Below are 26,371 nucleotides of genomic sequence, written 5' to 3' on the forward strand. Positions count from 1 at the left end.
GATTAATTAAATAAGAGGGTATAAACTATCAATTGTTTGATAGTTACACTTTAGACTATAAATCCTTATCCTAGATAGGATGGACGATTTCTAGGGCTTGGATAAGCCAAAATCGTCCATAGGGTTATCAAGGAAAGGATATGGATCAACATAAAGTCTAAGTTATCCAATTAGGGTTTAGGTTGTAACCCTTAAGGAGTCTACAAGTATAAATAGACCCTAGGGGTGAGGGAATTCGATATACCATCTAAAGTAGAGATACTCTGGCCGAATTCCTCCCCTCTCCTCTCTCCTAAATCATCTTGCTTGCTATTAGTGTTTGTAAGCCATTAGAGGAGTGACATTTGTGACTCTAGAAGCTCTAAGACAACAAGATCAACAAGGAACTCAAAGGTATGATTCTAGATCTGTTTTAATGTTGTTATTTAACCTAATTAGCCATTAGAAGTCTTGGATTCAAAGCATGTTTAATTAGAAAGCCTAGATCCAAGCATTAGGGTTTTGCATGCGCACATAGGAAAGTTCTTATGGCTAAAACCCATTAGTCTATATGTGCTTAGGTCTTGGCGATTAAGTCCCATATTGACAAGTTGGGAGAGTCGGGTGTCGAAGTCTCGAGGTAGTTGGCTGTTGACTTGGTTCTTCAGCCACTCCCTGGTGACAGATCACGATATGACCCTTAATGATCTTACCTATTTGCTTGATGATGCTGAATTAGCAATGATTTGGAGCATTGGTAAAGCAAATTTAATTGGAAGATCAACTTCCCAAACTTCCATCGACATTGACAATGGTAACATTGGAAGTCCAGAAAAACTTTCTCTTTCCAATTGAAAGGGATTTGCCATAGTCAACTCGGTTGACCAAATGGTAAAGAGAAAGGCTAAGTATGTGTACCGTTTCCAAAGAGTCGATATATTTCTGTTGCCAAAGGAAGGGTATTGGTTGTGAAGCTACCAAATTTACCTAAAAGTCCATAAGGATAGTAAAGTCAAATGTTTGACTCTGCTTTAGGTAAAGTCCATTATCTAACTTTATTAAGTTTCTATTATGAGATTCTTATTGCATGATGTGACTGAGTCAGATATTAATGTTTTAATAATCAAAGAAGAGTGAAGAAACTTAAAGGAAGTATATGTTGATTCTGATCGTGAAGATGGATTTCGATCGCATGGTTCGGTGATCAGAATTTTGCGTTGTTACTTAAGAGTTATTATATATTGCTTAGGAATAGATAACAACAAGTTTTCCATATGGATTGTAAGGATAAGTTTTCCGCAAAGTTTTAAAATAAAAGAAAATGGTTTTGATTTCATTTATTTTAAGTATCCTTACAATGGAATTTGTGAAAAAGATTGTTGCTTATATGTTTCCATTGATAAGCAATATGGGTAAATGGATTTGATTCTTTCATTAGTGGTAGTGTCATAATTTACCAAATAAGGAAAGATTCTCATAACCCAAGTTTCAGTTGGATAGAAACTTGGAATCATGCAAGTTGTATTATGTGATGAATGAGAATTTTCATCTTTGGTAAATTAAGACTAATTCCTTGTTCACATTCGCATGTGAGTCAAACAAAGGACTAAAGGATCGGGTACATTAAGTTGTGCACTAGTCAGGTCCACCACAAAGGTAGATAAGATTATTCGTTATGATTTACTAAAGTTTAGGAAATATGGTTATGCTTACGAGTTTAAGTGTAATTCTGAAACATTGGAAAAGTTTCAATGTATGGCAGAATGAATAAGAAGAATCAAATGAAGCAGAAAGATAAAAGTTTCTCCAATATGAAGAGATAGGAGAGTACTTGTGTATTCTGTCTTATGATTATCTTAGTGATTATGGAACCATATCACAATTGATACTCTATGGACACCTTAGTGTGTTTGTTGCCTGGGGAGAGGAATCGTGAATTGTTGAAATAGTTAAATCAAAAGATAATTCATACTTCGTGCCAAAAACAAATCCTAGAGTTATACTCCAAGATTGTAACTTGAGTCACATAGTCTTTAGAAAGTTCAATACACTTGCCAAATGTAGAGTAAGATGTTTCCTATTCTTGTACATTTGAGATTGGTAAGTTGTGATGTTTTGGATAAAACAAAGACCAGCTAAGACCAATAGTGAGAAGTGTTTAACTTGATAAAAATCCGCACTAGCTTTTGAATATTTGTATTGTCAAGGAATGGTTCTTGACAAAGAGAAGTCTTATATGTCAAGAGGACAGTAGGAGTCTAAAAGATTCTGAAATAGTTTCAAGAAGTAATCAAGAGTTTTGTTAATCACTAGCCCACGACTTGAGGTTTGTAACCTATCGTGTTGACATATTCTTATTTATGTGTCTATTCCAGTTTAAAGTTGATTATGCTTGTGAGTTCTATCAGTTCTCAATTGTTTGCATAACAACCTAGAAGCAATGGTGGGCATTGTGCTACTAGGTGGCAAGAGATTAAGATTGAACAAGTTCAGTCTATTTGAGTTTGGATTTGTCACTAACCTTGTCTTGTGATTATGGTTATGACAGATTCACATGGATAGGAACACATACACAATAGAAATCTAAGTTTCATAAGGTTTCTCTTCGATTCATGAAAATGATGGTAAGGAGACTCTTTCACTAAGTAAATTTTGAGTAGATAGCAATTGTGAGAATGACAAAAGGTCTAAACATTATGATTATGACATCCCTCTTCATAATTGATTAGATACACAAGTGAGCTATCTAAGGAAACATGTATGGTTTTGATAAAGTCTTATCAAAGAAATTACGTATCAGAAATCTGAACTTTGGTAGAAAAGTCAATAAAGTGTTTGTTTCTAAAAGTCCAGTTGATCTCTGGATACATGTCAAAGCTAGTGGGAGCATAAGTGTTATGCTAGTAAGATAATAATCATTATGCTAGTGAGAGCATGATTATTAGGTTAAGTGTTGTGAGTCAGCAATATTAATTGTAGAAAACAAAAGTTTCAATTCGCCTTGAAATAGTTGTTTTGCTATAATTAAGGGAGAATATTTTATACTTCACTCCAATTCTACAAGCTTATATTGAGAATTTAGTCTACTTTAGTCAAGAATATATATGAATGTTATGCTGGAATGCTTCAACATCACGAAATTCTATCTGTTGCATTCTTAAAATTCGATTATGATTACGTCATCACTCTTCATAGTTCGAATTATGAAAACATGGCAAATAAAAAATTTTATAGCGTAAATCATGTCCCATATGCTTTGGGTATAGGTTTGATTACATGTGCTATAATATTCATCCATTCTAAATTTTCCAAACGCCTAGGGGCATTAAGATGGAAAAAGGAATAGAACTGGAAATGACTAAAATGATTAAGCAAAATTGTCGAGGACAATCTGAGGTTTACCAAAGATTGCTTGTTCATTGACAATTAGAAGTATAGAGTAAGGACCATATTGACATATTTTGAAAAGAGGCAACTCTTGTTCAGAAGTGATGGTCAAAATGGTAATACGGAAGTGTCTCCATAGGTGGAAGTTATTCTTTGAATCTGTGTAAGATTAAAGAACTTAATGCTAAGAAAGATGTTCAAAGGAATGTACTTGGAATTTGAGACTTCCTTTCCATTAAATTGTTTTCCATTGGAATACTTTGTAATGCCTGTTGCCAAGTCTTTGTGACTTCTATGCATAGTCATTACAAGGGGATCATTGCATATAAGTTTAGAATCTAACAAATTACAGTAAATGGCAAGAGTTTGGTATTCTTGCATTTACAACAAAGATCAGAATTGTGAAATGAGCATCATTGGAATATTATCAATTGATCTATTTTACAAAGAGAGGACCTTATGTAAACATAGTATGCATACTTGGAGTATGACATAATTGTTGTTTGGAAAAACATAGTGTACATGCTTGGAGCATGGGACAACTAATGTTTTAATTCAAGCATAAAGTTGATTAATCGAAAAATAAATAATGAGTAATCAATATGGTGCTTAAATAAAAGGTTTTTTTATTTACACTCAAAGTGTTGGGGCCATAAAAGATTAGTATTATTCTTGTGTTTCACTTTACATGTTTTGACTTCCAGAATAATTATGTTATGGTATATATCATATCATTCAAACCATCCATAGTCAGTCATATGTTGGAAGTAGATATGAATCAAGACTATCGTGAATTTGGCTTGTATGATTTGTCTAAAGTGCTTTAGACAATGCAATGGTAGCTACAACATTCATGAGTACTCATACGGGCTGAGTATTGGATTCAACACATGCTCACTTGCATCACTTCATGGAATTTATCTCAAGTGATCGTGAGACGGTAATATCATATAAATCTTCAAACATAGAGATATGATTTGTTGACTATGAGTTGGTTATTCATTGATTGTACGAAAACGCATTGGTAACTTGATGTTATAAAATGTGCCTTTTTGAATTATTCAACAAGTAGTTAGTACAAGCATATCAGTCGAAGTTTATCTGTTCGTTCTAGAAATAGAAGCGATATATCGGCCCCTCGATCAGAACCTAATTGATGTGTTCAATTTAGTTCCATGTCGAAACAAATCAGAGATCGAGAAACAAATGTTGGACAATAAGTAAGAGAATGTTGCATGGGTTTGTCCGGCTGATATCATGAGAATAGAGGATTATATGATCACTTATCTTAAATGGCGTATCATCATCATCTCAGTTCCGATAAACTTTGAAAGAGCTACGATTGCTAGTCGGATTTTGAAGTTATATTTGCAAATATAGTTATTAGACTTATCCAAGTGGGAGACTGTTGGATATAATGTCTAAGACCATAACTTTATTTGGTATGTACTTGACCCGACCAGGCGTGGTCCATTTGGGTCGCATGGCATAGCAATACTTGGATGGACAAAATGAGAGAAAGTACACTTGTGATTATTAATATATTATAAGTTTTAATATATTAATAATAGTATTATTTAATTAGTATTGATCAAGTATTAATCTAGTATTAATTTGGTGATCAGAGTGAGACTAATTAAATATATAGGGTTGATTATGACAATCATCAATTCTTTTATGGTTGATTAATGATCCATGGTTTATGGCTTTGGTTATAACCATATGGAGCTCCATGGATAGTCCATGGGAGTTACAAACCCGTGGGTAATGAGAAATGAAGAGTCATGACAATTAGGGTTTACACTTGTAACTCCTAATTATGACACACTATAAAAGAAACCCTATAACATGAAAAATCGGCGCTAGAGTGCTTCTAGAGAGGGCCTAACCGATTTTCAAGTGTAAGAAGTATTCTCTCAAGTTATTCCAAGTTTTGTGGTGTTGTGTGAAGCACTTGAGCCACAACATTTGGGGTGCTAGGCTCACAAAGTCTTGAAGGAATATCAAGCAACAACAAGGTATATATTTCTGCTAGTTTTTTATATTTTATGTAATCCCCATGCCATGCTAGTTAGGAAATAACCTTGAAAAAAAATTTGCATGTATATAGAGAAAACATAGATTCAAGGTTATTAGGGTTTTATGTACACTTAGGAAGTGTTAGAATGCTCAAAACCGATCAGTTACCACTAATATAGACGAGCATATCAACACTTATGAGTGGACCATAATGTTGCTAAGGATGGATAACCGGTTCACCTACACGTATTTCCCTGTTATGTTATGAGGAAACACATCAAAATGGTTTAAGGTGCTGCGGCATAGCAACATCTTGAGTTTCGATGAGTTACGATACCTTTTCCAAAACAATTTCATACTGCTAAGGAAGGGTAAGGGAGATGCAAACTCAATAATGTCATTCAAACAAAAGGAGGGGGGTCGATAAGGGAGTATAACAATAAATTCACTCTAGTAATGCTAAACATCCCGGTGCATGAGGAAGGCCTTGTAAGCGCATTCATCCAAGGTTTACTCCCTAACCTTATCAAAGAAGATGTAGGGGATAGTACCTTAGTCGAGGGACAATCTTAAGTACATAGTTAAAAAAATATCTTAGACGGATCGAGGTGAAGAGAGAAAAAAAAGTCAATCAAAAGGTTGTTTCTAATGCGTACAGAAAACATGAAAAAGTAGTCTCCTGCACCGACACTGACCATCGAGAACGCCGGGACAAGGGCCATGACAAGCGTAACTGGAACTCGTGACACCCATCCCAGAGATGTTGACCATTTGGCAAGGACGAAAACCGGAGCCACCGAACCGATGTTCACACCATCAAGAAAACTCCTTCTTAGAAAGAAAAAGAAAATGGAAAGTATTGTGGGTTTCACAAGAGCAAAACTCATGATACTGACGAGTACATGGTGCTAAGGATGGAGATTGAAGAAAAGTGTTGGATTAGGTGTCTAAGCCATAACTATAATTGGTATGTACTTGAATTGATAGTAGCAATGTCCTTTTGGGTTGCCTTCAAAGTTGGCAATTGAATAAGATTATTGTTGGAGAGAGAAGAATGATTTATTTATTTATTACTTGGTGAATAAATTAATTTATGAATGTATTATGGATATAATATATTAATTGGAAATCATATTGTTTAATTAATATTTAATCAGAATTTAACATGGAATTAATTTTGGGATTAAAGGAATTAACTGAAACTGCAGGGATTAAAGGTGCAAATGTTCAAAAGTTCAGCATTGAGCATTCTACAACCTCCCTTAGAGGGTTGGAACGAAATCTAGAGTGTCCTAGGGTTTTGTCACACCCCGAAATCGACGGTGGAAACATTCTGAGGCGGAGGACGTCATGCGTAGTATCACAACCAATGTAAATAACAAGCATAGTAAACACAACCATTACATTACATAGAAATATTTACATTTGTTTGAAAGCAAAGTAATACATGTTATATATATATATATATATATATATATATATATATATATATATATATATATATATATATATCAGTACGAACAAAAGTAAAGATGAGACTTCTATATGCTCCATCGTCTCCAAAAGTGATCGAAGTACCTGTCTAACGAGAACCTGAGAATACAAGCATTTTTAAAATATCAGCATAAAGCCGGTGAGTTCATAAGCATGTTTTGTAAGGAAAACTGGTTATTAAGTCTTATGAAAATACTTCATTTCCTTTGATAAAGAATGTCGTAATATCGAAAACCATTGTTACTGAGTTATGAAATAAATACATATGCATGTTTTCCCAGAAAATCCCATATTTTCTAACATGTTAGTCGATTTCCATGAGATAAGAAAAACATTGGTTATCACCAGTAAGATAAGAAAACCATAAGTTATGATCCCTGGATTACCCTCCAGTATGAAAGTAGGTAGTTTTATTACATAAAACTATAGGTTAAAATCCCTGGAATACCCTCCAGTACGAAAGTAGGTAGTTTTAATACATAAAACTATAGGTTAAGATCCCTGGAATACCCTCCAGTACGAAAGCAGGTAGTTTTATTACATAATGAAACTAAGAAAGAAAGAAAGAAATCCGTGAACAAAGTTAGTTAGTTTAATACGTATTGTGAGTCGTATAACCATACTGATTTGACCCATGACCTCCTTGACGTTCTTCAGGTGTCGATCGATTCCAAAATTTGTCACCCTAGGCGTGCCCGCCTAACTGTAGCTAGCAGTTTACGTGTGGGATTGTCAATCCCGAATAGATCTATCCACAAATTTCACGCTCTCCCTCCAGGAGACTCTGGTTATACTTCTGGAGAGGATTTACTGGTACCCCAAAGGGTATAACGAAGACAAGTCTCGCAAGCTAGTATTAACTAATTCACAGGATAATTGATCGTTCTCAAGTTTCAAAATCGTTTGGAACAAGGTAGAGTATAAATAATTAAATACAAATTAATTATTTAACATGATACTCTAGATTAAACATGGATAAACTAAATCAGACATAGTTTATATTATTGGCTTTGTATGAAATCTGAATCCGTAAAACAAGTAATGAAGGTCCCAAATTATTCCCATAATAATTTGAATGATTTGTTAAGTTCCCACGTTGTTTGAAAACCATGTAATTATATTCATAAAACCTCCCTTATGCTCCGCATATAACAAAAGGGATAAAGTATCTAAAAGTTTGTCAGAAAATCATATAATTACATCAGTTTTTAAGTTACGAAAACCTTTATGATTTGCTTGTATTCCCCACTGAAAACATGAAAAACTCGGAAAAAGTGTAGGGGTATGAACTCACCAGACGAGAATGTGTCGGGTAATATGCTAAGTGTCAATTTAGGGCTTGAACACGTGCGAGGGTCCTATGTAACACGAAGTGATACATAATTGTATATAATTAGACATTGAACCACTAATTAAGTAAGATAATACACTATGATGCGCGAAAGTACTTTATCTCAAGTGTTGGAAGTGATACGGGTTGCATCTAAGGAGTGTAAGGATTTTATAAGGAGTTTACTCTTCAAATGTAAACCCTTAGGGGTGTTTACGGCCCAAAGACCATATCCCTCATGAGTTTACGGCTGTAAACTCATGGGTGGGGTGTTTTTGGTTGCTCAAAAGTCTTATATCACTTGGGGAAATAAGCTAGGTTCAATTCTAGGGTATAGGAGGTGACTAGGGATTCAAATGGACCCTTTAGGGGAGTTCAAGGCTATAAACATAGAGTTTACGGCCGTAAACTCATAATTTCCCCTTCATTTCATGCTTTGGTGGTTCTAGGTTAATCATACAAGTTTCTAGTCATTTATACAAGCCATAGAGGGAAGTTAGGGCACCATTTGTCCCCTTTAGGAAGTTTACGGCCAAAGGACCATTTCCTTGGGGATTTACGGCTGCAAACTCTATAAGATCTTGGTTTCTTTGATGTTTAAGGTCCCTACTTCGATGGTGGTTGATTCTATGTTGAGTTCTAGGCATAAGGAAGGAAGAAAGGGAAACTTTCCACCATTTTAACGGAGTTCACGGCCCAAGAACATTCATAGGTCATAAACTATCATTCATAGGACGTAAACTCATGTTTACTCCCATTAACACATGATTTTGGGGTCCTAAGTTCATGCATGCTAGTTTCTAAGTCATAGCTAAGCATTAGAATAGTTTTGGAGGGGTTTTGGGGCTTCAAAATCCCCTTATGGGAGTTTATGGTTTTGGGAGGTGTTCCCCAACTGTAGACACAAGTTTTTGGGGCTTTTGAATGATTTAATCACAAATTCGCATGCATACCAAGCTAAACAACAAGCTAGGAAGGATTACTTACGATTTTGAAGCTTGAATGGGGTGTTTTCTGATAAAAAATCAAGTTGTAGAGAGAAAGTAGAGAGAGAGGGCTTTAAGAGTGGGAAAAGACTCAAATGAAGGCCCACTCATTCTTATATAGGGTTTGAGTTCGCGGCTAGATGGGGATCCACCCGATCCCGACGTTAAATGGACTTTATGGTTGTACCCGATTAAATGGTTGTAACCAGACTTGGTCGTAAACTAAAAACTTTTCCAAATGAATTCGAGGGTGTTTCACGTGTTTCTATTTCGTTTCGACACTTATAAAGTCATACTAAAAGTCTCAATTTAGTTTGCCTAATCCAAAATGTTAACAAAAAAATTTAATAAAAACGAGTTTTATTAACGGAAATGGGTTACAACGACGGAATAAATTTCAGGTTGTCACAAGTTTCCTTGGGCTCTAAGGGTGCCTTGGAAGCCTTATGGAGTAAATTCAAGGATTAGGGTTATCTAAGATACACCTGTCTTATCTTAAACCTTCCTTATCACCTATATAAACCCCTATAGGGTTGGATTTTTTCGAAGGGCACTCTAACAGAGGCTAGGGCTGAATTTACCACTTCCCGTGTCTGTCCATTGTAATCCTTGGTTACTAGGTTTGTTTATGAGCCTTTAAAGACACGACACGTGTGGCAGTTGCTACCAATGTTCAAGATCTTCAAGGATTTGATTATTATTACAATATAATAATAAATGTATGTATCCAAACCCTAATTATATGTAAAATTCAAAACTTACATGTCCCTCTTAGGGTTCCTAGTTTTTGTGTTCAAGGCTTGTATGTCTAATAGTGAAAACATAGATCCTCAAACTCGGGTTGCATGCACACATAGGATTGTTTGTTTTGTATAAAACCCGTCAAAAAGAAGCTAAATGGAAACGTCTCTGATATTGCAAATGACCTACAATCCAAATATGACGTTGATCAGAAGAAAGCACGAGCCTAAAGAGATGTAGGCAAGTGCTCGTAAAAAAAGAGCGACATATTCACCATGGACAAGCACCGCAAAAGAGGCGAGCACCACAAAGCAAAGGATGGCACTGAGGTATTAACTTGTAACATACTTAATATCAAATTCTCGATAGATGACCCAATACCACCAAACTGGGATCCCAAGGATCTACTCATGATCACAACCTACGTACTCTAGAAGCAAGTTCATCGTGTCTACATAGACAATGATAGCAGTACAAACATATTGTATGAACATTGCTTTAGGCAGTTCCCCACCTCATGGGATAAGGAATTAAAGCCTCCTACGGGTGGACCATTAATAGGATTTACAGCGCATAGCCTATGGCCATTACACAGAATACATCTGCCACTCACCTTGGTTAGTCACGATAGGATTGATAAGATCGTGCAAACCATCGAATTTTCAATGATACACCCCACAGTAGCGCACAAAATCCTGCTCGAGCGACCATTGTTTTCATAGCTGTAGGCCATACCATCAACAATCCATGATATTGTCAAGTTTAGCACATGCACTGGGTCTGCTGCAATAGTTTCCATTAACCTATGAGCACACCACTGCCATTAAGTCGTTGACGCACCAGAGCTGGTGCGAGTACCAAAAAAGTCAAAAGAGGATCGCCAAACAGAAAAACACATAATTCACCTAGATTAGCTGAAGTAAAGAGTTCAAATAGGTGCCAACCTATCAGAAGTAGCAAAACGAAAGCTAATACCCCTCTTGGAGTGTCACTCCAAGGTCTTTTTGTGGCAACTTAAAGATATGAAAGGGGTCAATTGCAACATCATTAGGCATAGCTTGAACAATCTACCAGGGAGCACCCTTATCAAGCAAAACAGAGAATGGGTAAGCAGGTGATAGAATAAAAGCAATCAATATGGAGTTGGCAAATCTAATGGATGCAAGTATCCTCTCGGAGGCATTTTTCGCTACCAAGATAGCAAAACCAATGAATGTGAAGATGCACGATGGATCATGGTGGATGTGTATTGACTACTCCGACTTGAACAATGCTTGACCAAAGGATCATTATCCCTCTTGGAGATAGATCAAAAGGTTTAATCCTTAGAAGGATTTTAGTTCAAGTGCTTCGTTGATGCCTACAGGGGTATCATCAAGTCAAAATGAAAAAAGAAGATGAGGAAATAACGACCTTTCATACCAATCGTGGCAGATTCTGCTACTAGAAAATGTCATTTGGTCTCAAGAACATCAGGGCAACATACCAGTGCCTGATGGATAAAGTGTTTGTACACCAAATTGGTAGGAATGTTGAGGTATATATCGATGATATGATCATCAAAATCCATGATAAAGTAGAATTGTTCCATGATATTGAGGAACTAATCAAAACTTGACGAAGACGCTGATGAAACTCAACCCGGGGAAATGCACTTTTAGGGTGGAGGAAAACCAATTCCTGGGTTACCAGATAACCAATGATGGAATATCTCCCAACCATGCCAAAATACAGGAGTTCCTCAACTATAAAACCCCTCGCAACCTCAAGGGAGTGCATGAGATCAACGAAACGTTAACAACACTTGGTAGATTTATCTCTAAGTCAGCTGAGAATGCTCTCCCAATTTTCAAAACATTGAAAGGATGCATCGTCAAAAACCAATGCAAATGGACACTAGGAGCTGAAAAAACTCTACAACATCTAAAAGAAGCTCTGCACTATCTCTCGACCATGGCGAAGCCCTTCACGGGAGAAACTCTGTTGAGGTACTTAGCAGCATTTGGTGAAGCCATATCATTGATGCTAGCCATTGAGAGAGACAAGAAGAAATGGCCAATACACTATGTGAATAGAGTGTTACAAGGTCTCGGGCTCAATTATCCAATCTTCGAGAATCTGGTCCTCCAATTAATCTATGTAGCCAGGAAACTCAGACACCACTTTCAAGCTCACAACATTGAGGTTCGTACCAGGTATCCCGAAAAGCAAATCATGTTAAGGCTAGAGAAGTTAGGACATATAGCAAAGTGGGTGATCGAGCTAGGCGAGCATGACATAGTTTACCGATCACGCACTGGCATCAAAGCTCAGGAACTAGCAGATTTCCTACTCGAGATCACCATTACAATAAAAAAATGTACCGTTGGTTCTTCCAATAGATCCTTTAGTGCCAGAGGTGAGTCAGGATATTTGGGAATTGCACATCATTGGGGCTACAAAAAAGGAGGGTACATGATCAAGCTTAATCCTCAAGAATCCTAATGGAGATGATATCATGTAGGCCTTGAGTTTCAACTTCCAGGGTTTCTAATAACGAGGCCGAATATAAAGCACTTCTAGTATGTATTTGACTAGCTTAAGAAGTTGGAGCGAAACACCTTGTAGCACTCAACAAATCTCTTATTATTACCAACCAAGTCAAAGGAACATATGAGGCCAAGGATCAAAGAATGAAAAGGTACCTCAACATAGTGTTGGAATTGATACAATCGTTCAAGAGCATCTTGATCATGCAAATACCCTAGGGAGAAAATGTGAGGGCTAACGCTCTCAAAAAGTTAGCCTTGACATCGTTCGGTCACATAAAAAAGAAAGTCCTAGAGGAAATTCCAGTGGAAACAAGCGTTGAAAGCAAACAGGTTGATATTATCATGACAACTCCAAATTCGACAATACCTTTCATAGATTATCTGTTGCATGGGAGCCTCCTAGATTATCCCACATGAGCTAGAAGGATCAAGATGAAATCACCACAGTTCGCTATAAGGGATACACAATTATACAACATGGGATACTTGTAACTATGGCTAAAGTTCAGAGAAAGTGCTGAAGGAAAGTTGATTTTGGAAGAAAGCCACATGGGGGAAGTCAGAGAACAAGAGGGCGCACGGGCACTCACCGGAAAAATACTCCGTCTTGGGGCATATTGTCTAGACATCTACAATGACGCAACCCAGCAAACCAAAAAGGGCCCACAGTGTCAGGATTTTGCTCCCATCCATAACCAACCTGCCATTCTACTTACCAGCCTCAATAGCCACCGGTGCATTCCTTAGTAGGTCATAGACATTGTTGATCCATTTTCCACCGCCCCATGAGGAGCTAAATTCTTGTTAGTCATTGTCGACGATTTCACCAAGTGTATTGAAGTCAAGCTCTTGGCCACTGTCACATGGAGACAAGTGATAAAATTCATGTGGAAAAGGATTCTCACGAATTTCATCACTACGAAGGTTCTGATCAGTGAAAATGATACTCAATTTGAACGAAGTCATTTCAAAGAGTGGTGTGAAGAAAAATAGATCCATTGTTGGTTTACCTCAGTAGCATATCCCTGTGCCAATGACTATACCAGGATATCAAACAAAATCATCATCAATGGCCTTAAGAGACATCTGATGAAGTATAAGGGAGTTTGGGTAGAAGAATTACCCACAGTACTCTGGTCGTTTGCATGACCTCAAGATCTAGCACTGGAGAAATACCATTTAGTTTGACGTATGGTACGTAAGCAGTTCTACCACCTGAAAATTTGGCTGGATCAATGAGGGTGACGGACTTCAAAGAAAGCACCAACAAAACCATGCGTTTTCATGACCTAAACATGCTCGATGAGAATAACGAAGTTGCCCAGCTTCGCCAAGATGCCTATAAAGCTCACACTGAAAATTACTACAATAGGCATGTGCGAGCGAAGAACTTCAAGTTAGGAGAATGGGTGGTAAGGAAGAACTAGTCTAACCATGCACAACCTCAGGGGAAATTTAGTGTCACATGGGAAGACCCTTACAAGATTATAGAACACATCGAAAGGGAGCTTATGTTCTAGATGAATAAGACGAGAGCCATATCCCCTAAACATGGAACGTGTAGAGTTTGAACAACTTTACTGCTAGAGCAAGGAGAAAAGGTAGAACAGGGCACACTAGTGGCAAGGGCAATGTAATCTAACTCCAAGTGGATAATCACACCCCCATCAAGTAGCTCTATATTCAGGACCACTTTCATGCCAATATTTACTCATTATTAATCTCATTTGACAATGTTGATATCTCAAAAATATTATCAATAGAATGATGAAAATTGACTATTTGAAACACAGTTACAATGTTTATTAATATCCAAGCTTGGTGTCATTTTAGTAAGAGGTTGTGCACATTTAACAAGTGACAACAAGGACTGATCATCCACATCACTTAAGCGAAATTGATGCAAGGATGCACTCATGGGCTTTAAAGACTCATAACCTTTCCTTGAACATGTCAATATAATTCAAAGGACTATTAACGTTTCCTATTGCATGAACAAAGGCTTTAAAAGCTCATAACCTTTCGTTTTATACAAAAATACTAAGTCCTAAATGTTTCGAGGTGATGACCTTGATTTAGCTTAGACGATTAAGGCCAAACTGAAAAATCTACTAGGCCGAAGACATAGAACAAACTAGTGAAAAGGTAATTGCAAAACCTTACTAAAAAAGGAACACATTAATAAAAAACGAATCAGTCGAGGTTCACAAGAGAAGGCTAGCCAATGTCTTGAACCAAAAATATAAAATCATAACTCTAAAGAGGGATGAGGCCCGAGCTTACTAGAGCGAGCTCATGGGATAAATCCGAAATATTACGGCTAAGAAGAAACAACTCCCATCAGCCAAAAGAGAGCATGCTTTGGCTCCTAAATCTTACAAAATGAAAGGGAATTACACTTGATATATTCCTAAGGAAAACACTTATAATTTTTGGTATAAAAAAACAACAAAACATACTACCCCAAAGGCCAGCACTACCTTTAGGAAGAATCCAAACCTAGAATAGCAAACATAAACCACCTGGGATGAGAAGTAAACAAGCTTCAAACCAAAACAAAAGTTGACATAAGCACCACTAGTAAAAGTGTATTGTTCACCTGATATTCCATGAGATTAGAAAAAGGCCATGCAGGGCCACAAGAAAAATAAAACATTGTTCAAATTTGTTTCATAAACATCAAATAGGAGAAAAGGGATTTCTTCATAATTGGCTAAGCCCTTCCATACCAAGCTCACCAAGATGAAGGTAGGAGGAAAATTCTATCTCCATAAAGGTTTTCATAGTAGGCATGCATCCCTTGGGTATGCTCCATGAGAGCGCTTGGTTCTCTAGGGGAAAACTTCCCAGTAACAACTTGCTCTTGAAAAACTTGTTTTCCACCCTCCATACTAGAGGACATGCATGCCTCCTTCATCTGCCAGAGCCCCAGTAAGAACTTAATGCTCTTTACCTTTTGGTCCTCTATGTGAACGATGCCTTTTTGGAGAAGCCAAGCCACATATTCCTCAAAAACATTCCTTTTCAACTCCTCCACAACCAACTTCTCACCCTACAACCTCATTATCCTCTACAATGCCTCTTTTTCCGCCTCCAAGCCCTCCACCTACTACGATATGTGCTCCACCTCCGTATCCAAACCTATCACATGCTGCTCAACTAATGACTTCTTCTTGACCAACAAGTCGTAATGCTCCTAAATTTTGCACTTTTTGGCCTCCAGACCCACCACCCTCTCCCCCAACTCATCACGTTCAAACCTAATGGTAGAAAAATCCACCAAATCAAAGCTAACGTGATGTAGGCACCCGACCCCTGCCACTAAGTAAAAAGAAACCTGGGATGCAGTGTACTGTAACTTGTTAGCCATATGGGAGTTGGAAAGGAGATCCAAGGCTTGAATAGTGTCCGGAGGGAATGTGTGACGATTCCACTAATATACAACCAAATTTTGCATTAGTAGAGACTCACGGGTGAGTGTCTACTCCGGCAGAAAGACGCCAGAAGCCACCAAAGTTGAATGCGAGGACCCTACAGCAACATTCCTTCATCATAGACGAAGCAAAACCTGGGGTAGTTAGAATCCAACCTCTACCTTCCTCCCAGACTTACCATTACTAAGGCTAGTAGCATCATTCAATTCTTTTTTTTCAAGAACCAGTCCTATTGCATGGGTGTCCATCCCCTCCGGTAGGTACGAAGTATCATCATGAGGGAAGGTAATAAAAATGTCGGACTCCCCCATGAAGAAGTACATGGTATGTCTCTTGTGAAGACATTAGCCAATGTTACTAATACCAACATCTCCGACAAGTGGGGATTCCACCCAAGCTATATGTCGCTTGGTAGTTTCGAAGTCGCCACCAACCGTATGGTCAACGCAAGAAACACCCTTGAGAAATGCATCCACCAAAGCCCAATTAACTTGAGGACAAGCTATAACCTCCCAAAAACATGGATGAATTTTTCATTTATAATTTAATTAAAAACAATCAAGTGCTCATAAAAATCCCAAACAAAGTATGAAAAATGAGATAAAATCATCAGAGTACAAATCTAGATCATAGAGAAAGTGTGGAACATGGGTGGATGCCTCGCGATCATGTTGTGTCCTTTCCCTTTTGTACCAAAAGTACCTTAAACCAAAAACATAATTGTAAATGTTGAGATAAAAATTTTGAGACACACTTAAATAAAATTTAGAACAAGTATTTAGCGGAATAGTTAATCTCAGAGGATCTATAAGCTCAACAATAATATTATGTTAGATTGTTAGAAGGTTAGATAGTTAGATGCGGAAAGTAAAGAAAAGTAAATGAATACAATTGTTATATCAAGTATACACGTAAGTTGATACATAATATGGAATGCATTCAAACCAATGTTAGTGAGTGAGATCAAACTTAGTGATTAAGTCACAAAGACTTGCTCTGAAGAGTGATTGTAATATGCTATGTAACAATAAGTAATATGGTTGAGTAAGAAAGAGATAGAAAGGATAACTCCAAAGAAAATCTATATTGAGTGAAGATGCGTATTTGATACAAAGAGCATGGTCTCTATTTATAGACACATAAGAGTTACAGCAAAAGTTCTCTATGAGTAGCCATGCAAGGTCTACTGGACAATAGTGATAAGACAAAATAGACTAAGTATAAAATCAAGGCTGCTGATCCTTGGACTTCGGTTGCGGATGACTGAAGTAGAAAATATTGTTTGCGGCTGCGGTGCTGACTGCGGTAGGGAGAAGTTCAAGAGGGTCACTTTTAATGATTCAACAATATCCCCCTAAGTGACCTCTTTAACTTCTGACCATTTATCAAGAAGAAGATACTTGATCAAGATCCACCAGAACTTCCTGACATTCTCTAACCAGGTGCTTCTCCTCAAGAACTCAAACTTGACATCTGCGGTAGTGAATTTGTATTTCTCTACTGCAATGCGGTAGATTTCAAGCTGCTTCCTGGTGAGCCGATGCATGGCACTAATAGGAATAATATATTTGACGTTGTTAGTGTTCCTCTTGAAAATGATGCTAAGCTCTGGGAAGTTAGTTGCACATAAAGATCTGTCAGCAAAGCATTCGGTGGGCATCAGTGCGGGGTCGAGAGGTGGTAAATCAATCTTCTTGGAAATGATGGGATAGATGTTCGCATCAATTTTGACAAAGTCGTACACAGTTTCCATCAAGAAGTTGTTGGCCTGATCAAGTGCAATCTTCAATTTTGGATGTTTCTCATCCTTGTTCTGAAACACTTTGGCTATGAGAAACACTTCCTTCGGGTTCATGTTGGGAAAATCTGCTTGGGTGACAATGTAGTCATGTCCCCTTCGGGTGAGGGTGTATTGGAAGAATTCTGCCTTCATAAATCTCTGAACCTTGTAATTCGCAACTACGGAAGGCCGGCCATTGGACCATATGTGCTCTATAGGGGAGGCATACTTAGCATAGAATTGCGCAAGTCTCTCAAACTCCATAGGCAATCTCTTAGCCTCGGGATGGCTTTGGTCAAAGTTCTCAAATACTGTGAAGTATCTAGCATTGGGCAAGATAGGAACATCCCAGTAGACATCCGGAGGAGGTTCTGCATATGTGAGGTGGGGAACATAATCTTCATCTTGCAACCTCCAGTGGGGATTGACCCAAGAATTGATAAGTGTTTCATCCATGACCGTCTCAAAGCCAATTAGTCTCCAGATCTCTTCAGCAAGTTTGGCTGACCTCCAGTCTTTCTTCTTTTGAGCTGTGGCAGGAGAATCTGTTGAGCTTGGAGAACACATGTGTTCTGCAAGGAGTTTGAAGTGTAGGGGAGTTTCAGGTTTTTTTTGTAATATGAGGTGGAGAGTGATGGGATGGTTGCGGTGATGGGATTTTCTCAGTAATGATGGGAGGACTCTGATGTGGTGTTGGGATTTTCTCAGAAATAATAGGGGAGATTGATGTGGTGAGATGGAATGATGGGAGTGATGAAAGTGAAGGACTTCTTCTTCATCACTTCCCCCTCTTGAAGAACGCATCCCAGGAGTTTCCTTAAGCTAAGAACGAAGGTCATCAAACTTAGAGAAAACTTCTTGGAACTGTGATTTCATGGCATCAGCCAGCTGCTGATTATTGGGAATAGAAGGATTGAGAAGAAGTTTGTGGATTTCTTTGACCACAAGAAGAATCTCAGGACCATGGAAGTGGGTAGTTACTGAGCGCTGTAGCCAGTTGATTGTGGATAGAAGAACAGTGATTGCGGACTCATAAGATGAGTGAGTCTCAACAATCAATCTTTTGGAATTGGAGGCTTGATCCGAGATGGCTACGTGAAAATCCGTCTTGACTGCAGTTACCTCAGAAATGAGTCAATCAGTAGTCGGTAAAAGTTCCTTGTGGTCAGCTTTGTGATTATTGTCAAGGGATCGGATTCCCATTTCAACTTTCAATGAGTTACGCTCAGCTGCTAATCTTTCAGGTTCTTCTAGTCACTAAATCCTTTCAACAAGTGACTGCGGTCCAGGAATATCATCTGGTTGCTATTGAGTTGGCTTGACCGCAACCAACATTTGATCAACTTTAGCCTGGAGAGATAAGAACTCTTTCCTGCTCATTACATTATTCTTTTTCTTTTTCTTGGGTTTAGAGGTGGAGTGGTGGGAGCCGCTTAATTCTTCACATTCATCAAACATCTTTAATTCAACATCCGAAGGAGATGGTTTTTTTTACCTCTTGAATGTCGTCATCATCTAAACCGAAAGTGGGATCAGAGCTGATTTTAATATCGGGTCCTTTATCTTGATATGCTTCAAAAACTGGAGTAGGAGAAACTTTGGATGTTTGTTGGGCAGCTGCATCTGCCTGTTGTTGTTGAAGAGATGCAGCCATTTGATCCATCCAACTTTGAACTTTAAGGATCGTGGCTACAGTATTGGCATTGCTAATAGCATTTGCCCAATACTTAGCCACAAGTTGGAATTCTTGTTCTTTTTGTTGTTGCTGCTTGATTTGCTGATCTTTACGGGCTTGGAACGCCCTCCTGAGCATCCTTGATCTTCTTGACCCGTGGTCAAGTCTGGCCTTAACTCAGTTCTGGCATGGGTAGAAGAAGCGCCACGCAGATTAGAACGTCTTTTCAGTGTTTGACTGACAGATAAAAGGATGGAGTTCAACTCCTCAGCCGAAAAGAAGTGTAGTCGGGAAGCCCTGGAGACCTTAGGGTGAGGTCCAGTATCATCCCTTTGGGGTGATATTGGTGGGTTGTCACCACGGTGTGATGAAACATGGTCACTTGATGAGCTTGAGTGGAATTCGATGGCTGCATTGAATGGGTATGCGGCAACCCCAAGGACTACCGGAGCCTGTTGAGAGGTTGAGGTATTAGTCTGGTAACGCATTTGGCTTGTGGTAGTGGTTTTTATCTTTTTGAGAATGGAGATAGGTTGCACATCCTCACTGAAATCACTATCAGATACGACGACAGTTTGTGACTTACGCTTCTTTGTGGGTGCAGTTCCCTTGGGACATCAACAGTCTCAATACCAAGTGTTGTAAGAATGTAGGTTTGGAGTCTATGGATAGGTCCAAAGGGACTTTCATCAGAGGAAGGAGAATACCTTTTAATTTCCTTGGTGATGAAGAAGTTGATGTCGTTTCCCATGCTGATACCTGCATCTGAATGAAGATCCAAGATGCATAAGGACCAAAACCTGGAAAACATGATCTCGGTTGGCTTCTCCTTAGGACTTTCCTTGGGAATGTACTGAAGGAAATCATCCAAAAGGATTTGGCCGTAGATGACATTGTGGCAGCTGAAAATACTCCATACAAGTTGCAGCAGTTTGAGACCCATATTATCGATTCCTCCGATTCTGCCGGAGAGACTGCGGATGACATAGTGGCACATGTACTACCACACGGCGGGTAGTTGGTTCTTCTTGAATTTTGTGACAATCGTCAATCTTGAGTCAAGTTGAGTCACCAAGTCAAACCGGTCAACTCGATTAAACCTTGTGTATTAGGGTTTGTGTTATGTTCATACTGAATACTTGCTATATTAATGGAAAAACATCACTTGGGAAAAGTCTTGTGTTAAAATTTCCTAGGCCTTAGTGCTAATCGATGAACTAAACTGATAAAAACCATGTTGCATACTTATCGGGAATATGTAAGATCCTTAAACAAGGCTTAACAGTGTTTGCGGACCTTACATTGCGAAGCAGGACACTCACAAATGCCACACTTGAAACCTCTCTCAATCGTCTTCACTCTATCTCTCTCTATGACAAATCTCTCATAAATCTCTCCAAGTATGTGAAATCTCTCTCAAATATCTCTCTATATGAGAAATCTCTCCAAGAATGTCAAATCTCTCCCAAATCTCTCCAAGTATGTGAAATATCTCTCAAATATCTCTCTGTATGAGAAATCTCTCCAAGAATGTCAAATCTCTCCCAAATCTCTCCAAGTATGTGAAATCTCTCTCAAATATCTCTCTGTATGAGAAATCTCTCCAAGAATGTCAAATCTCTCCCAAATCTCTCCAAGTATGTGGAATCTCTCTCAAATATCTCTCTGTATGAGAAATCTCTCCAAGAATGTCAAATCTCTCCCAAATCTCTCCAAGTATGTGAAATCTCTCCCAAATCTCTCTCAAAAGTTCCCGTAACTTTTTAGAATCATTCGGGTCATTCCGACCCTTAACTGGGTCAAAAACGGCTTAAAACGGGGCGAAAACGAGAAAAATAGGGTTTAGGAACCGAAACCAAGAAGAGAGGCCTCTCAGGACCAGAATCGAGCCTCTGTTGGCTGAGGCATGCGAGACCGAGCCTTGGTCTCTGCCCCTCTCGGTCTCTGCTCCTTCTCGGCCTCCGCCTCTTTGTCTCTACTCGGCCTCTCGGTCTCTGCTCCTTCTCGGCCTCCGCCTCTCTGTCTCTACTCGGACTCTTGGTCTCTGTTCTGTCTTCCCTCCTCTCTGTCTCTTCTCTTCTCTTCTCTCGGTCTCTATCCTCCCCTCTCGGTTCCTTCTCTCCCTCTTCTCCCCTCTCGGTTTCTGCCTTCCTCTCTCTCGGTCAGCATCAGAAGACCGAACCTCGGCCAAATTTCGGGATTTTGTCACTTTTAGCCCATTTTTGATATTTTTAACATTTTAAGCCCGTTTTTCGTGATTTTAAAGCGGGATTTTCTCCAGAAATTAAATTTTAACATAATAAACTCTAAATATTCATAATTTAAACATATTTTGATGAAAATCATTATCTAAATAATAAAAATCAAATGGGTGAATTATTAAAGGTGGAGTGTTGACTTTGCCTTATCCAATGTCTCAAGCAACCACCCCACACCCACTCTTTGACTAACCACACCTCCCCACCTTACCTAGGTCACTTCAATGTCCCTTACACTCAAATTACACTCATTCCCACGTTTTTAGAGCTGGAACAAACATCATCTCTCCTCATTTTCTCTCATTTGCTCTCATTTCACAAAGTATCAAACACCACATTTCTCTCAAACTTTTTCTACATAAATTTCGAGATTCAAGGCTGATTTTCAAGTCTTCTTCCACTCTTGGTAAGTAAAATTCATCCTCCTTATGATTATTTCACTTCATTCTACTCAAATCATTGATTGCTTACACAAACTCCATAACTATAATGTTAGATTCTCGAAAATCTTCAAGGCATCTCCAAGTGTTCTTGAATTAAACACTTCCATTCTTCAACAATAATCTACTGAAATCACTTAAAGTGAGTTCATACCCCTACATTTTCATGTTTTCTCAAGTTTTTAAGGGGGGAATACAAGTTAAAACACCAAGAACATAACTAAAATTTTCTAACAGCCTTCATCAGAAAAGTTCAACTCCATTCACGGACTGTTTTGGGCATCTTAGACATTTTTGTTTTCGAAATTGTACAAGGTGCAAATAGTTCAAGTTTTTAGCTTTAAAATTGCTACTTGCACATCTCCATACGATTTTTCAACAATTTATGGTGATTTTTACAAATCTGAGTATCATTTCAAACAACAATCCGGACCAGTCTGTGATTTTGGACTTATTCACCCAAGTTGGAGGTCGTTAAAAATTGTGATAAAAATTATGAGTAAACTAGACACATTTTGTGAACTCTCAGAATTTATGGATCTAGTTTTCGACTTCGTATGATTTTTCTATGATTTTTCCAAAATAGGTCAAAATGGCTAAAGTTAGCCAACAGCATCTAAATATCATAACACTTTGTATTATGTTGAGCAAAGTGTATAATCATAAGTTCTAATTATTGAATGTGTTTCCTTGTTAGTTTGTCATCATGAACTGAAACTAAGTAATTCATAATAAATATTAATCATTCATTTTAGAACACGTATATTAAACTACAAAGGTATAGTTTGATAAATTCATAACATTAATACATTTCCATAAAAGAGTTCATACATATTACATACATTTTAGATAAACTATAATAGGTATAGTTTATGATACATCACTCAACACACTCGTACAAAAAGGGTACATTCATACAAGAAAGATTTATATTCACACACATTTCATGTAAACTTGTTAACCTATATTGTGAGACTCTCTCTCTCTCCCCGTACGTCCGAGTGCGGGATATAATTCCTGGTAGTTATAATCAGAATCTCCTTGAGGGAGAACGTGATACTTGTATATAGATCTATATTGAGTTTGACACCCCACACCTTGCTGCTAGCTACAGTGGGACCTGCAGGTCTACGGGTGACAAATGTCATTTCATTTTCGCGACGCCTGAGAAACGTTGTGGCAGGTTCACATAGTCACAGCATGACTATAGCGACTCACCTAGGGAGATAACAATTCATAAAGTTTACGGGATTTCATAAAACCTAAGTAGGTTTTAGGTTGATTTAAAATTTACTTTCCATATCATTTCAAACTCACGATGTTTCTACTAAGTAAGGATGATTTCATATACATTTTGGTCTTTGGTTATAAGGCTACATTATATGGATTTTAAGGAAAATATCGGATTTTTCTGAAACAAACGCGACATTTACATGTGAAAGACTTCTACTAAGTTTTATAATAAAAGCTTATGAACTCATCAACCTTTGTGTTGACACTTTTCAAACAACTTGTATTCTCAGGAAATCACTAAACAGGTAATCAAGTGCTTTTGAGGATGGGACGTTAAGGCGTCAAACTTTTCATATTTTGTCAACATATTATAATTGATTTTGAAACATGTAATTCATACAAGTGATGTAACTTTTTCAATTATATATATGTTGGTTGTGTTTTCTTAAATTACTATTGAAATTGTGGTTATGATACTATACATGAAGTCCTCCACCCCCGGACGTTTCCGCCATCCTGGGTTTGGGGGTGTGACAAATTTGTCGATGCCCTTAATCTTCTTTTGGTATCCCATCTGATAGAGAGCATATGTGATGTCGTCCATTGAAGGGGTGAAAACTTGATGGATAGGTGAATCAAAAGATTGATGGCATTAAGAAACTTCTCTTTTCACAGTATAACTAGGGAATTGTCAACTAGGTTGACATGAACTTCTTGGAGGTTGTTGAGTGCTTGATATGCAGAAAAAGTGCATTTGAAGAGTGTAGATATTGGAACCACATTTGTGAAAGCATCGAATGTACCATACAATGGATGATTCTTTAAGAACTTGATCATCAACTTGAGTAGGGCATTGTAGGAGGGATGTTCATCAAAGATTGCTCTAAAATTACTGGAAGCAATCATGGGAGAGTCTGTGGGGTTGAAGCTTCGTGATCCAGAGGGCTTAGTAGGTTTCTTTGACACACTTGATTTCACCGTTGTAGAAGATTGAGAATGTATGAAGATTAGAGAACGTGTGAAGATTAGAGAAGCTGTGATTGTAGTGAATTTTGAGGGATTGAGGGTTCTGAAAGCGTAAAGTGTCAATGGAGAAGACGAAAGGTTTATATAGGAGAGAGGATAAACTATAAAAGGGATTTACCCTAGGTAAAAAGATAAGACTAAGGGTCGTTTTTTTTTTGGGGGGGGGGGAATCTCTTGGATTAAGATTTAATCTTAGCCACATAAAAACGAAACGGGTTCTAAAAGATTTTGAGGAGTTTCTAAAAGGGCTAGCATTTAATGAAAAGTCAGACGTGCGACATTACGTCTGGAAAACGTGTGGAGAGGGAGTGGAGGTTGTAACTAATGAGACGTTCTGGGTAAAGGAAAGGACAGGTTTGGGATGTGTTTATGGAAAACCAATCCTTCTTGTCATCACACCTAATATAGGTCTAACACAAAAGTTTTTGAGAAAAAGAAGGATGATAGTTTCTCAAGGAATGTTTTTTTTATTTAATGAAGAATCATTAAATAGCACAATATGGTTTATTTTTTTTTTGAAAAGTTCTTGTTTTGTTTTTTTTTAAATGTTGCGGATGGACTCATCATTATGGATGGATCCTTTGCCATTGTGAATGATCATGATAGGAGAAATTGAGAAGAGCACTTGTAAAAGAGATTAGTAATAACAAACAAAAGACCAATGAGAGGTAAGTATAATATATGGTTGGGTTATATGTCTGCAGTACACAGGATATCCCAAAAACCATTTATTATAAATATCTTTCATTTACAACCGCAATGGAGACCATGAATGGTCTGCGATGGCTATCAATTTTGGAAGAACTAAGGGTCCGGATTCATCATTTCTAACATTTGTAAGAATGCATTGAATTTGGTAGAGTAAAGTGCTTTCCTAAAAGCATCAGCAATCTCTTCATGTGTAGGGACAAAGACGAGTTCAATGTTACCTTTTAGAATGTGGTATTTGATGAAGTGATAGCGTTGTTCAATATGCTTGGTCTTTGAGTGATGGATAGGATTGTGAGAAATTGCTATGGCACTCTCAGAGTCGCAATAGATTGGTATCCGCAACATTCTATACCCGTTGTCCAGCAATTGTGTTTTCATCCATAACACTTGAGAGCAATAGATGGCAGCGGCCACGTATTCAGCTTCTGCGGTAAACAATGACACACAACTTTGTTTTCTCGTGGACCAGCTAACTAATCTTCCACCTAAGAATTGACATCCATCAGAGGTGCTTTTCCGATCCAGCTTGCAGCCAACATGATCAACACGAGTAAACGCTTGAAGACTAAAGTCATTGCCTGCAGGATACCATAGGCCAAGAGACTTGCTTCCTTTTAGGTATCAAAGAAATTGTTTGGCTACGGTCATGTGAGACATTTTTGGATCAGCCTGATACCTAGTGCATACAACCGTTGCAAACACTATATCTGGTCGACTAGCAGTGAGATAAATGAGAGACCTAATGAGGCCTTTATAGGTCTTGTAATCAATAGGTTCTCCGGAGGGATCAGCAGAGATCTTATAGCCGAATGCCAAGGGTACCTTCGCTGAAGAGCAGTTATCCATTGAGTATTTCTTCAGCAGCTCAGAGGTATATTTTTCTAGATGGATGAAGATTCGTTGAGGAATCTGTTTAACTTGGAGTCCTAGAAAGAAGTTAATCTCTCTCTTCATGCTCACTGGAATTTTTTGGTCATGATCTTAGCAAAATCATCTACCATTCTCTGATCTGTGGATCCAAAGATGATATCATCCACATATATTTTTACAAGCATCAGGTGTTCACCCTTTGCCCTTCTAAATAAAGTGGGATCAATTACTCCTCTTTTAAATCCAGACGAGACAAGGAATTCAGAGAGAGTCTCGTAGCACGCTCTTGGGGCTTGCTTTAAGCCGTAGACTACCTTTTTGAGTTTGTAGCAGTAATCAGGAAAGTCTACACTTTCAAAACCTAGAGGTTGCTGACGATAAACCTCTTCCTTTAGTTCCCCATTAAGAAATGCACTCTTAACATCCATTTGATGAACTTTGATGTTTTTGTGAGCTGCGTATACAAGAAAGATTCAG

The sequence above is a fragment of the Lactuca saligna genome, chromosome 4 (assembly GCF_052625555.1).
Source record: "Lactuca saligna cultivar CGN05327 chromosome 4, ASM5262555v1, whole genome shotgun sequence".
NCBI classification, from domain to species: domain Eukaryota; kingdom Viridiplantae; phylum Streptophyta; class Magnoliopsida; order Asterales; family Asteraceae; genus Lactuca; species Lactuca saligna.